Source organism: Protopterus annectens, chromosome 3.part0 (genome assembly GCF_019279795.1).
Source record: "Protopterus annectens isolate FY-2018-M chromosome 3.part0, PAN1.0, whole genome shotgun sequence".
Lineage (NCBI taxonomy): Eukaryota > Metazoa > Chordata > Ceratodontiformes > Protopteridae > Protopterus > Protopterus annectens.
Genome location: NC_056731.1, coordinates 395,760,038 through 395,774,611, shown reverse-complemented (window position 1 = coordinate 395,774,611; position 14,574 = coordinate 395,760,038).

Below are 14,574 nucleotides of genomic sequence, written 5' to 3'. Positions count from 1 at the left end.
TTGTTCGGGGGAACAACACTTAATGGTACTATGTAGATTCCTGTATGTAGAGTGAATATACAACATTTTTCCAGATAATTCTATTTAGTATTACCTTGTATGTGGAGCTATGAGTGTGTGTACATTTGCTTGTGCATGTGTTTTTGCATACATGTGTGTGTTTGCTTGTGCACCTCTTTATGGATGTATGCACTCACATGTGTATGTTGTGTTTGCTTGTGCATGTGTTTATGCATGCTTGTATGCATGCATGTTTATGTGTGTGTGTGTGTGTGTGTGTATGTGTGTGTCTTTGTCTGTGTTTCTGTATGCATCTGTGTTTTTGTGTTTGTGTGTGTGTGTGTGTGTGTGTGTGTGTGTGTGTGTGTGTGTGTGTGTGTGTGTGTGTGTGTGTGTGTGTGTTTGTGTGTGTGTGTGTCTGTGTGTATATATCTGGATGACCTCCGGTGGACTGCAGGAACCTTACAAGACATCTCATGGTTGATAAAGTAATAAACCAGAAGTAGATAAAAATCAGGTAACAACTGAATGTGCCAAAAAAAACAAAAGAAACCATATTAGGTGAAGGATCAGATGAGAAGGCAACAAATGTGAAAAATGCATAAATATAGTTAGAAGTATAGGAAATTTCTGGAAGAACCTCATGTTGATCTGAATCAAATGCTAGAATGGTTAAGGAAAGGTAAATTCAAATCAAGAGATGAAAGGTTAATATTGGTGTCCCAAGGCAGTGGGCTACATTCATGTTGGTTTACCAAGTCCATTGAATGTGTGGAAGAAAGAGACAAATGTAGGTTTTGTAAAACAGAATTGAAAACAGTCGCACACCTCATTGCTGGTTGTGACATACTAATGGCAGAAGGACTGTATAGTGAAAGGCATAATAATGTGGCAAGACTGTTGCACTGGGGATTGTGCAAATATTATACTATTGAAGTGGCTGAAAAACACTGGAAACATGAGCCACAAAGCATCATAGAAAATGATGCAGTCTACATCACATGGGATCACCCATTACCAACAGTTCAAAAGATAGATGCAAAAAAAAAAACAGATATAGTCGTCCATGAAAAGAAGACAAAAGTAGCATTGATCATTGAAATTGCTACACCCAGTGACTACAGTGTCTTGTGTACAGAGAGACGCAAAGTCATAAAATACCAGGATCTTCAGGCGGAAATGAGAGCAGTGTGGAAGAAAGATACCCAGACAGTTTCAATAGTAGTCGGAGTAATGGGTCTTATAAAAAAGAATATACAACTGTATTTAGATATGTTACCAATATATGTAACTCTGTACGAATTGCAGAAGCAGTCATTACTGGGCACATTGATGGTGAAGAGCACTTTTGGCTAATATCAAAGATTGAAACAATACTAATTTCATGAATTTTAATCATACTTTGTCTTAGGAATGGGGTCCATTCCCATCATGGTATTAGAAACCCAAAACATTTGGAGAAATTAAAAAAAGGGGACAGTGACAACATCAAGATGTCATTGCACTATATGCCTCAACTGGTGTAATTGACTGGCCACTGAAAGAATGATGGCCTCTGGCTCCTCACTCAGTGGTCTCTATCACATGTATGCCACACACTTCCTCCTATACATAATACATAATATGTTTTTCATTCACATGCTCTGCATGGATCTGTTTCCTTTTCCAGTGTTAAATCATTTTCCATCAAAAAATTTGCTTCTCACATATCCTGGGTGTCCAATTCATTTCTCAGCTAGAATGCTTTCTGTGTGGAGTCTACATATGCTGATGTGTCCAAATGTCCTGGTTGCTCCAGTTTCTTCTTATTCCATATCAAAGACATAATGAAGGTAAAGTGGCATGCCTTCAACCTGCTTCTGCATATGTGTGTGTCATATGTGAATACATGTATGTGTCTTATAATAGATTGACATCCTATCTGTTTTAGTTTATTTACCTTGTGTATACTGAGTGCAGGGAAAGCACTGATCCATCAAAGTCCTGATGTGGATTAAACAGTTGACTGTAGTGTGAGTGAGTGAGTGAGTGAGTGAGTGAGTGAGTGAGTGAGTGAGTGAGTGAGTGAGTGAGTGAGTGAGTGAGTGAGTGAGTGAGTGAGTGAGTGAGTGAGTGAGTGAGTCAGTCAGTGAGTGAGTGAGTCAGTGAGTGAGTGAGTGAGTCAGTCAGTGAGTGAGTCAGTCAGTCAGTCAGTCAGTATGTTCATTCTGTGATATGCCACTGCCCTGTCCAAAATGAGCTTTAATTTCTTCCTCTGACTGGCTGCTGGGAATATCACTGGTGTTCCTGCAACTCTGTAAATGTTAAAGTTATCAGAAAATACATGAATATATGCATAAGTGAAAAGCATTTATCAAAAGATAAGAAATAGTGAAAATTATTAAAGCACATAAATTAACAAAAAGTGGAAATTGAAGAAGTTAGCTGTGTATGCCATTACCCAAAGATAATTTCATTTCTACCATAACCAGAAGTGAAAAGGCAGCAAGCCCTATGTGTCAGACAATAACATAGTCAGCAGGCATCGAACTAACAGAAACTGTTTTTTATCCCTGAGTGTGCCCCTAAATGCCATTACATGTTTAGGTTTGGCTCCTATCACTCTTTTCTACCATAACCAGAAGTGAAAAGGCAGCAAGCCCTATGTGTCAGACAATAACATAGTCAGCAGGCATCGAACTAACAGAAACTGTTTTTTATCCCTGAGTGTGCCCCTAAATGCCATTACATGTTTAGGTTTGGCTCCTATCACTCTTTTCTACCATAACCAGAAGTGAAAAGGCAGCAAGCCCTATGTGTCAGACAATAACATAGTCAGCAGGCATCGAACTAACAGAAACAGTTTTTTATCCCTGAGTGTGCCCCTAAATGCCATTACATGTTTAGGTTTGGCTCCTATCACTCTTGACTTATGCTTGGTACTACTTCTGAAGGGAGATACCTGGATAGAAGGGACTGGAAAAGGGATAAAAGTTGACCAGCCACATTTTCCCATCTAAGTCAGGTCTTTATCCTTCTATACCACTGGTCTGCCAAGAAATAATAGAAAGGTTACTGCAAAATCATGGGAAGATTAAAAACATATAATAACCCCCTGATACAATGCTGGATGCCTCTCTTGAATAATTTGATTAAGCATTCAGTTGTTTCTATTAACTAAAAACTAGTGCAATGATGCCTCACCTTTAAAACAAATTCTGACAGAAAAGATTGTGAAAATCATAGAACCTTTTTCATCTTTTCAATGAAATGTGTAAATGATCTACTTATGAACAGCCAAAATAAAAAAAAATCTTACAATAACAAAAAGCAGTATTACTGCAGAAAGGATCACCTCCTACATGGTCCTACTTTTGCAGAACATATTGGATTAGATACTGACAAAGGGATGCAAATATTTGCAGGTTGCATTGATTTCAGTGAAGCTTTTTACCTAAACAAGTCATCAGAAATCTAACAACAAACAAAATAATTTCGGGTACAAACATCTTCCCTGTTGCTTGGCCCTCACAAATAAAGCAGGACATGTCATATTCAGTGGAGGATGTGGGTGAGTACAGTATATGGAAAGAGGAATTACATGGAACTGGGTACTGAAACCCATCAGTTATCTTCCGTTTACTCATCTTACAGCATCTATGCCTTCTTCTCCCCAAATTCTTATCCTTACTTTTTGTAAAGAGAGTCTGACTTTTATTTTAGATATTGTTGCAGAATTATAATGGCCTTCTTCTTAGCATTATGTGTTTTCTATTGTTTGTCATTTGGCCTGGAACATGGTTGTAAAGGGCCCCTGGACCATTCAATCTACTCATTTAACAAATTAGTTAAATAAATAACTTTAAGTGTTAGCTACATTCTGTCACTACTCTCACTTAATGTAGTTGAATAAGTGTTAATAAATGTAGCCCCAGAGAATACCTCTGGGCCTGTGCTGGAAGTTCCCGTTAGATACTTCTCATTAAAAGGCTATATATTTCAAGCTTAGGATCATTCGTAAACTTCTTTTGTGGAACTGCTGTTTTCCTTTAATGCAGTAACAGAGCATCTTCTCTGTGCAGTACTTGATACGTTCCCAGCAAGAAGCACTTCTCTTTGTACAACCTTACTTCTTTTATCACACCGGGGAGTAAGCTTTTTAACTTGCACAGCTATCAAATGCATAAAAAGAAACATGAACTACCATTTTAACTGACATACATTTCCCATACCAATTTTTTTTCAGAAAACTAACAGTCATTCACTGAAAGAATACCCTTTGTTTTCACAAAAGTTGTGGTTCCATCCATTGTTTCCTTCTATCCACAGTGTAGAAACGTAACAGCCACACTTACATAGCTTAAATAACTGATACCTGTATGTCTAAAGTAAGGTCATACCCAATCAATGTAATGTAAGCTGCATGATTTCATCATTACTTCAAAACAGTATTAAGATAGTGTTTAACTGTGTCCTATCCCTATCTAGCCATAATTTAAAGTTTATTTGACAGTCACCCTTACGTATTCCCCACATTCATCTCCCACTGTCTCTCATATGTCTAGATCAGTGCACTTCCTGTTTACCCGACACAGGAAATGAATCTCATCATTTCTGAACATGACAGTTGTTGTTGTTGTTGTGTCTTTCGGCTTTTCCCAGTTAGGGGTCGCCACAGCGGAACTCCGGTCCGCTAATGATTGGCAGTAGATTTTTACGTGCCAAGTTGCCAGCTCTGACGCACAACCTTCAACGAAGGTACGCCCATTCATGCATGTCTCCCCATAGAAGACGCTCTAGCGGAGAATCGAACAGGACAACTTCTTTCTGTGAGGCGACAATGCTACCGCAGCACCACCACCGCAGTAGTGTTTAAATTAGCTGTCTAATTTCTCAACAGGCAATAATATACTTTGAACAACAGTGTAGTAGACACTAGTTGTCTTCATTAATACTGCTCTGAGAATGATTCCATGAGAGCCAAGGACTTGAAACTTAGATCAGATATGTCCACAGAGTTAATTCATATAAATGATAGCATACAGATGGGATGCTTTAAAATGTGCCATGACCATGCTCATATCCTTCAGAATCATTACCCTTTGCAGCTCATTATTTAAGCCATTTCTATATTCTCTCATTATCTAAGCAATTTGTACATTGCCTAATTATCTAAGACAGCTGTATATTGTCTCATTGCCTAAGCCATTTGCATATTTTCCCATTATCTAAGCCTGTTTTATATTTTCCCATTATCTAAGCCTGTTTTATATTTTCTCATGTCTAAGCCAGCTGTATATGTCTCATTACCTAATCATCATCATCATCAGCCCCTTTTTTCCCATTTTTCTACATGGGGTTGGGGTATCGTGTTAACTCTTGCCAACTCTCTCAATTCAGTGCCACACTCCGGCCTTCTTCAACACTCATGCCTGACTGTCGCAGATTTTCTTTCACACAATCCATCCACCTCTTTATTGGACATCCTCGCTTCCTCTTACCTTTTTCCTGTCTGTCCCAAATCTTCCTCACCTGATTGTCTTCTGCTTTTCTACTTGTGCCCAAACCTCCATAATCTGTTCTCTTTGATAATTTCAGCAGTTGGAGCTACTTTGGCTTCTGTTTTTATGTCCTCATTTCTTAATCTGTCCCACAGTGTGCATCCTACCACCTTTCTCAGAAACTTCATTTCCATCACCTTTAGCTTCTTCACCTGTTCTGCCTTTACTGCCCAGGTTTCTGTACCATACAGTAGTACTGGTCACACCGCTGTCTTGTACACCTTACTTTTCAGCTTCTTTTGCATTCTTCTGATACTCTATGCCAGTTGACTGCCATTACCATCTTATCTGTGTTTAGTTTCATCCCATGTGCCTTCAGATTTGCATTCCATTCTCTTATCCTTTGCTGATATTCTGGCTCAGAGTCTGCCTGCACTGCCACATCATCTGCATACAGCAGCTTTGTTGATCCGTCCCCTCCAACCTGTTTGCTAATGTAGTTCATTACCAGTATGAACAGCCCTTGGCTCAGTGCTGAACCCTGATGTACACCCACTCCCACTGGGACCCCCTCTGTGAGGCCGAACACTGTTTGTACTTGAGTCATTGGGTCCTTGTACATAGCCTGCACTAATTCTACCAATGTTTCTGGGACTTCAAACCACCGCAGTACTGCCCAGATCAGCTTTCTTGGGACCTTGTCATGCGCTTTCTCTAAGTCTAAGAATGCCCAGTTGAACTCTCTCCTCATCTCTAGCTTCTTCTCAAGTATCTGTCTCAGTGCAAACATTGGGTCACTTGTGCTGCATCCTGATCTGAATCCAAACTGCTCACATCCCATCTTACATTCTACTATTCTGCATATCTGCTTATCAATCACCCTCTCCAGAACTTTCATGCAATGTGATAGGTTTGATGTCTCTGTACTGTCCACAGTTGTGGATGTCCCCTTTGTTCTTGTACACTGGCATGAGTATGCTTATTCTCCAGTCATCTGGGATACATCTTCGTCTCCACACTGCTATTAGTACCCTCAGGAGCTATTTCTCCCCTATCTCACCCAGCATCTTTATCATATCTGCTGTGACCTCATCTGAGCCTGCTGCTTTCCCTGACTTCATCTTCCTTAGTGCTGTTCTTACTTCTTCTAGGATGGGGTCCTCTTCTTCTCTCATCGTAGGATGTTTCTGGGGCAGTACAGCTTTTGTGGGGTTTTCTTCATTCAGAAACTGCTGGAAATACTCTTTCCATCTGCCTTTGATGTCCTCTGGACTGGTGAGCAGGTTGTTGCTGGCATCCCTTATGAAGGGTGGGTATCTGACTATCTTTTTATCTTTCTGTCTTTGCCTTGCAACCTGATCATTACCTAAACTGTATATTATCTCACTATCTAAGCCAGCTGAATATTTATTTGTTTATTTATTTATTTATTTTATTTTACATTTGTTGACCGGGATAGTCCGACTGGATACATGTCCATTTTCAGCGGAGGCCCGAGGAGAAAAGCTCCAAGATAATAATACACATTGAACATTTAGTAAATGCTAGTTTCAAGCAGATTACAGTCATAAGCAATACCAGCATTTAGCACATATAGTACTTATTATAAAACACTTTACAAAACATAACATTATTTTCAAAGGTAAACATACATAACATTACATTCAGGTTTAAGACACACTGAGCAGCAGTTATACAACTGACCCTTCCTGAAATGGAGTGGTAGAAAAAAGTTAGAAGTAGTTGAAGGTAAAGCACCTAAGAAATAGAGAGGTCACTAGTCGGGGTTAGTGCAAGGACATAACCAATGAGTTTTGAAGTATTTCTTGAGTTTGTTTTTGAATCGAGTTAGTAAGGGTTCTAGGGTGAAGTCAGCTGAGAGTCTGTTCCATATTTTTCCAACAGAGTTGGCAAACAGAGAGTCTCCAGCTGAGTAGTTGGATTTGTATGTTTGAACTAGGAGTCTAGTGGTTGAGCTGGGTGCTGGTGTAGGGGCTGATAATATTTTTTAGTGCAGGTGTATTTTCTGGTTGGTAAAGGACTTTATGTGCCACTATTAGCTGGTTGAACTGCAGTAGGCTTTGCAGTTCAAGCCATCCTAGGCGATTTAGGTTGTGACAGTGGTGTGTCTGGTAGGCTGTGCCAGTAGCAAATCTGGCAATGTGGTTATAGCAGGATGATAGTTTATTAAGATCTGTTTTGTTTAAGTTGGAGAATAGAGGTGAGGCATAGAGAAGAGTTGATAGTAGATGGGAACGGGCAATTGCAGTTCTAGCAAGTGGGGTAAGGAAAGGTTTGATCCTGTAAAGAGAGCCACGTTTTTTATTAATGGTTTTGATAGTTTGATTGATATGTGCATCAATGCGCATGTTATATCATTATCTAAGCCACTTGTATATTGCCACATTATCTAACCCTTTTGTATAGCACCACCTGTTTGCATGAATGTGTGGAGCAGCATAAACATCCTCATCAGGTGATGATGTCATACAGTAGGCATCACTGTTATTCACAGCAGGATTTTAATCACCCACCATCTCCAGACCATGGCCACTTTCTATCAGAGGTCTGCTAACTTCTGTGTAAACTTTCATCTCATAATTTTTGAAATTCCTTCTTCACAACTCTATCTACCTAGCCCCTGTCCTGCATCAGCCTTCACCTTTTGAGATCTTTTGACTGCTTCATCAGCCAACAAAGTATTGTTATTCCTTTCAGCCAGTACTTTAGTACTACTCCTGTACTGCAAAGCAGCTTTGTCCTGTCAGTCCTCTCTGCACCTATAATTGATACATATTGTGTTTCTTGCAGTGACCCTCATCTCCCCTTTCACATCAAAAACATAGCTCACTGAACCAACATCTTTTTTTTAATACTTCATCAGAAGAGGTACCATCTGTGTAACCATCCTAACTTTGATGCACGATATATTTAGGCATTATACGATAAAAGACTATTACTGGTGATGATCGTGAAGATTATGTACAGTGATGGGACAAATCAATCAACGTGCTCATTTAATAATCAAGCATTCACACAGCACAATGACCCATAAGCAGCTCCATGGCATATCTTGCAACCCCTTACCTCCTGAAATGGATGTTTTCCATTATTTAATTATTTATTTATATTTATTTAACATTTTGTTAACCGGGAAAGTCCGACTTGGAACAAAGCCAATTTTTAGCGGAGGCCTGGGGAGAAAAGCTCCAGATGCATCTCTTTGTAATTACTTTATTTTGTCTTACTTGTTCCATCCTCTGTTTTACTAGTGCTGTAATATGTGGTAAATTACCTCTGCTGTACTAACTGGGGGAAGTTCAACAAACAAGGAGAGACTTGGATTTTGGATGCAGGCCTTTAAGGAGAACAACAATAATCATACAGAATATTACATCCATAAAGTAGCAGAAAGTATACTAAGAACTAAGCCAACACGGGAATGGAGAAAGGAGATTCTGCTGACAGGGATGACTGCAATTAGGTATACAGACAATAGGCAAGAGGGGGCTGGAATTTTTTGGAGAAAACTGGCAAAGGAACCAAGGTATTGGGAGCAAATAACTAGAGAGGGAAAGATGATAGAATGGGAATATGCCAAGAATTTATTTGCACTGCAGTTTAGAGATTGCCTTCCCTATCAAGGACTGATTTCAGAGTACAGGCAAAGAGAAAGAAACAGGGGAGTCCTAAAGAAAGACCAGCAATGGGGGAGTTTTTAGTAGAGTCTAGAACAGAAGCTGCCATTAAAAAAGGAATAATTAGTAGAGCATATAAAATATTACATGATAACTATGAGAATCAATCAGAGGAGGTGAGAAAGGATAGGGAAGAGATGCTGGATAACCAATTCACAAAGAAACTATGGGAGGATATATGTATGTCTCCCAAATATGCAACAAAATCTAGAAGTTTTAGGATTTTTGCTCAGAAATGTTTACCAGTTTATTTTTATACCCCAAGTAAACTCCAGAGAATTTTTTTCTCAGGTAGCTAGCAAATGTTGGAGGTGTGATGGTGAAGAAATAGGTAATTGGGAACATATTTATTGGGAGTGCACTGAGTTGGTAAACTTTAAGGATTCCCTGCTGAATGCATTTTCGAAGATGTTGGCTGGGCAGATTGGTGTGATGAGGGAGATGATTTTTCTGAGCTATGATACAGAATCAGAATTGCCTAGACATGTTAAGGCCTTGCTGGGTCTAATTATGGTGGCTGCCAAAAAAGTATTTACTAGAAAATGGAAATTCAAAATCTAAACCAACTATATTATAAGCAGTGAATATAGTAACAGAGATAAAACAACTGGAATTGAGATCTTTAGAAAAAGGTAAAAGTAAACTACATAGGAAAATTTGGGAATTGTTGGAATGATACATACAGGGGAGGAATGAGGTTTGAAACAAGGCAAGACTTAAATGAGCTATGCAATATTTGACTGAAAATCATTGGGTAGATTATAAGTGATTTATAATGTTTGCAACTGGGAGTGTGTCAGTATGGTTTGACATGTAAAATGCTTGCAACTTGGATTGTGTCAGTGTGGTTTGTTTTCATTTATATAAATGTATGATTGCAGATCTACTTCTAATAATCAAAAGCCGACTTACCCGAAGATGACTTTACTTAGACAACAACACCGAACCATTACATTACCAAATGATCACACTACCGAATTTTTTAACAGGGTAAGTATGCACTTTCCCAACATGGAACGAGGAAACACACCACAGTATCAGTATGTCAAACCCACCCAGGTGGGGGGGGGGGGCTACACACACACCTTAACTAAATATACCAACTCCAGGATCACACTACAGTAGGGAAAAGGGCAAATCTCTCCATGTTGGGTAAGTGCATATTTACCCTGCTAAAATATTCGGTATTGTGTTCGTTCGGTAAAGATATGGGATGTTGTTGTCTCGATAAAGTTGTCTTCCGGTAAGTCAGCTTTCAGTTATTAGAAGTATACCCATGGTTGCGTATGTCGTAAGTGATGGTTTAATAAAGATGTTTTTGTTTAAAAAAAGGGGGGAAGGAATTGAATAATTTATGCAAAGTTGCTTGGGTTATATGATATATAGCAATATATGTGAAGCATAATGATTGTTAATTTTAACTTGTTAATACAGTTTACTTCTATGTTAATGCAAATGTGCCTGGGTCACAGGTGATAATTCAATAAAGGTGTTAAAAAAGTTCAATGCAGAGAAACATATTTGCACAGATGCTGGCAAAGTGTTAGCGTATGCATGAGTATACTTTGATGTGTTGAAGCCAGACTGTGAAGTAACAATGTTTACTGGTGTTCACTGGTGCTTCCTGCCAAACTTTCCACAAATAAGAATCATAGAGGAAATATTGAGATTCCTATTATGTATGCAACAGATCTGTTTCATCTTAACATGTTGCATGCATATGCTCCACATGTTGTATTATACTTTTTTATGTTAGCTCAAATGCTCAATTCAAAAACGAAGTGTTGTGCTTGCTTCCTCTTTTGTGCAATGGTATGCTGTGAACAAACATGTCTACTGTTGAAGAAAACTGTGAAAACCTTAAATCTGATTTGCCTTTTACAGTGCAAACAGGTTTACCAGTGATGGGCAGTCGTCAACACTCTGGAAAGTACTCAGTGGAGAAAATCCACCTGTAAACCTAGCTTTATCTGTGGCACAAGGCTTATGCTCACTGAACTAAATTAAAGAGCAGAATTTAAGCAGGGTTTGACTCCAGTATGCATATCAGTTTCCAAATAGAGCAAGACTGTGATTATTGTAACAGCATTTTATCATGTCTTTAAGAATACCTAGGAATGACAATTATAAACATGTTGCCTGAGCATAATGCATGAGTAATAGCCACTGAAATAATCTTTTATACCTAGCACATATGAGACACGTTTCAAGGGAAATCACAAGTTAATTGTGCGTGGAATGCTCCTCCGTTACTCCGTATTCTGATAGCAAAGCATGTTTAAGTACCTTTATGTGAGGAAAAATGGACTACTGTGGGTGATGGCAACAACTGAGCAGGTTTTGCTATAGGACACGAATAGCCATTCATCATCACTTGGCACTGCTGAGTGATGCCAAATGCAACACAAAGGCTGAAGAGAGAAACTCCTTATGCAGAAGGCTTTATTATGGGCCATTTCTGGCTATGTGTACTGTGTGTGATTCTATTTTTTGGCTAGATTAAATGAGTGAATATGGGGTTGACAGGAGAGTGGTGAAACTGGGGGGTAAACAGAGCGGAGAACATAGGGGAAAGAATAGAGGAATTTGCAGGAAGGTAGTGGTACAGAACCATAATTACCCAATTCTTTACAACATAAATGTAGATGTGTAGCCAGGATTTGCTGAATTTGGACTGTCACCACACCAAGGGTAGGTAATAACAACAGAATAATGTTGTACAGACAATTGTACCAAATCAAGTGTGTCAGCAAGACACATGTGAAGTGGAGAGCTGTGTAAGGGTTGTTATTTTTATTTATTTATTTATTTTTTGTGGGACGTGTCCATGTTTTCCTTTTTTTTTACTTTTAAATACAGAGTAATGTTGGGGAAGGTGCTTAGGAATTGGAGGGTCAGGTAAGATGGTCAGGTGCAGACACACAGGACAAACAAAATGGACAAGGATGGTGGTGGAGACAGAAGGTTGGGAGACATCATGATTGGGGATAGGTAGGGCACATCAGAAGCCCATCCATGTGAAGCCTGAGAACAGTGAGAATCTAGTCCTCAACCTCAGATCTCTCATCACTGTCTCCTGTCTCAGTGTCATGTGTCAGTGCTTGACATGGCATCATCTTGGCAATGTGATGAAGCACCTTTTTGACACGGCCGATTCAGGCACCCTAGGCCCCTTTTCAGTATACCCTCCATAAGCCCTTTCAGCTATTGGCAGGTGACACAATCACCACCTCCACTAATAGTACTCCCAGAGGGTATTAATACACCAGCTGCTAGGACAGAGCTGCCTAATGCAGATGGGGCAGGTAAGGCAGGGGTTGTGGAGGCGGTGCTGACAGTTTGGGACCCTGAAGTGATGAGTGTCAGTGCTGCAACTTGTGGAGGAATGGCGGGCCAATCCATAGTGGTCAGTCTACCTCTCTCTGCTGCACATCAGTTTTTATAGGCAGAAATCTATGACAATAGAATATCTTCATGCCATATAAAATAACCCCCCCAAAAAAAAAAGGGAGAGAGAAAGTGGTGGGGTGAGACAAAAAAGAGAAAAAAATTAGACCCATGGCATATCACATGAGTATATAATTTTAGAAAAGAAGCAGTTATGATTACCCAGTCTTTACACCTTTGCCACATCCAGGTATGATGGAAGGTCTTACTCTGTTGTACCATTACACAGATACACTGCTGTATTGCCATACTGCATACAATTACAGTACTTATTAGGCTTACAGTAAGACCTGATGCATATGTACCCCAAGCCTCTTTGAGGCAATTTAACCACTCTTGGTGCACCTCATGGTTCACTGCAGTATCTTCAGCAGCTGTACAAAATAGAAGAAGACAAGAAGAGACATGAAAGCATTTTGAATAACAGTGTTGGTTGTGTGCTGTACTCTTCATCATTTAATACTAATGGGTCAGTATACTTACACAACTGAGGGATGTCAGCAATACTAAACTTATCCTCTCATCAGCTAATGAGGTCTTTCTTGCACTGTTTCAGGTTACTGTAGTGGTGACGGTAATTCTCTCCAGATGCCAGTTGCACTGGAAGCAGCCTTGGCTACTCTGTTCCAAGCCTCAGTCTTGAGACCCAGTATAGTCCTCCTGCAGCAGCCTATGGCTATAGCACTTCATGGGAAGCGCCAAAAAAATCCTGGACTCCTCAACACTCCACCCATGTGCTCAAAATTCAGCACCATCATCTCCCACATGAGCCATGCCTCCAGAAATCAAGCAGGAACTCTTAAGTCTGAATTGGTGCCAAATTAAAATCTCACATTTAATGGCAATGTGCAGACACACCCATGCCAACTGCATTAGCGTGACTGTAAGCACACAGAGGTATTTGTAAATAAAAGGAAGGTTTTTTATCAAACAGCATTGTAGTGAGATTTGACGTGTGCTGCTCAACATATTCAACACACTGACAACTGCAATGTCTTGGCTTGTTATCCTTTGTGTTTTCGACATGAAATAGCATAACTTGGAATATAACTTTCTGGAATTACACATCGTAAAAAAATTAGTTAACCAATGTGATAGTCAAACCTAGGGAAGAACAAATGCATGAATTTCAATTAAGGGGATTATTTGACAGTGCTACAGTAGAACTCCTTTGCAACCATATTCTTACAGATAAACTGCATTCAGTACGAAAGGAGATTTACTCCGTATAGGCCTGTGTGTGTGTGACTCTGGAAGTCCTGTGAAAGGCATTCCCATGAAAGAGGCAGTATTACTGTTTGTAAGTGTATGCCAGCTGGATTGACTTTCATGAGCTGATTAATACAAGTTGGGGTATGATACATACATACCTCACTACACATACTGTCCTAAGCACAGAGTTGGGCTATGTGAGGAAAGAAGATGATTTTAGCTTAAGTATTCTTCCCATCATAGATATGTAAGTGCATTTTTTTTCCATTATCAAAAATATCCTGCTTAAACAATTGCACTTTCAACTGTGTTTCTTAAGTAAATCAGTAATGACATATGCTACTTAGAAAAATTGATCAAAGCATTACTGAGACATATATCACAATAAATATAATTATGATAGCCATTTGTAGTTATCATTACTCTCCTAATCAAAGTGTTGTTAGAAATTGCATTCTGATACTTATTGTAAAAATAAGTGTTATCTGGATTTGAACCCTGTATCACCAGTGTTCTGTCTCTAAACTCAGTACACTCACACCTTGTGCCACAGAGACAATTAAAAAACAGGTGGGAACTGTTGCCTGTTTACACTGCAGAAGGCTGCCCAAATAACATGTTTCACTTTTTTCCTTAAAAAGATAAGCTTGATTGTGCATGGCTCAGCAGCAAGCTAGTGCACCAGGCATAAAACACACAAAAAAATGAAGTTCTAAAGATAGTAAGTCGTAAATCTG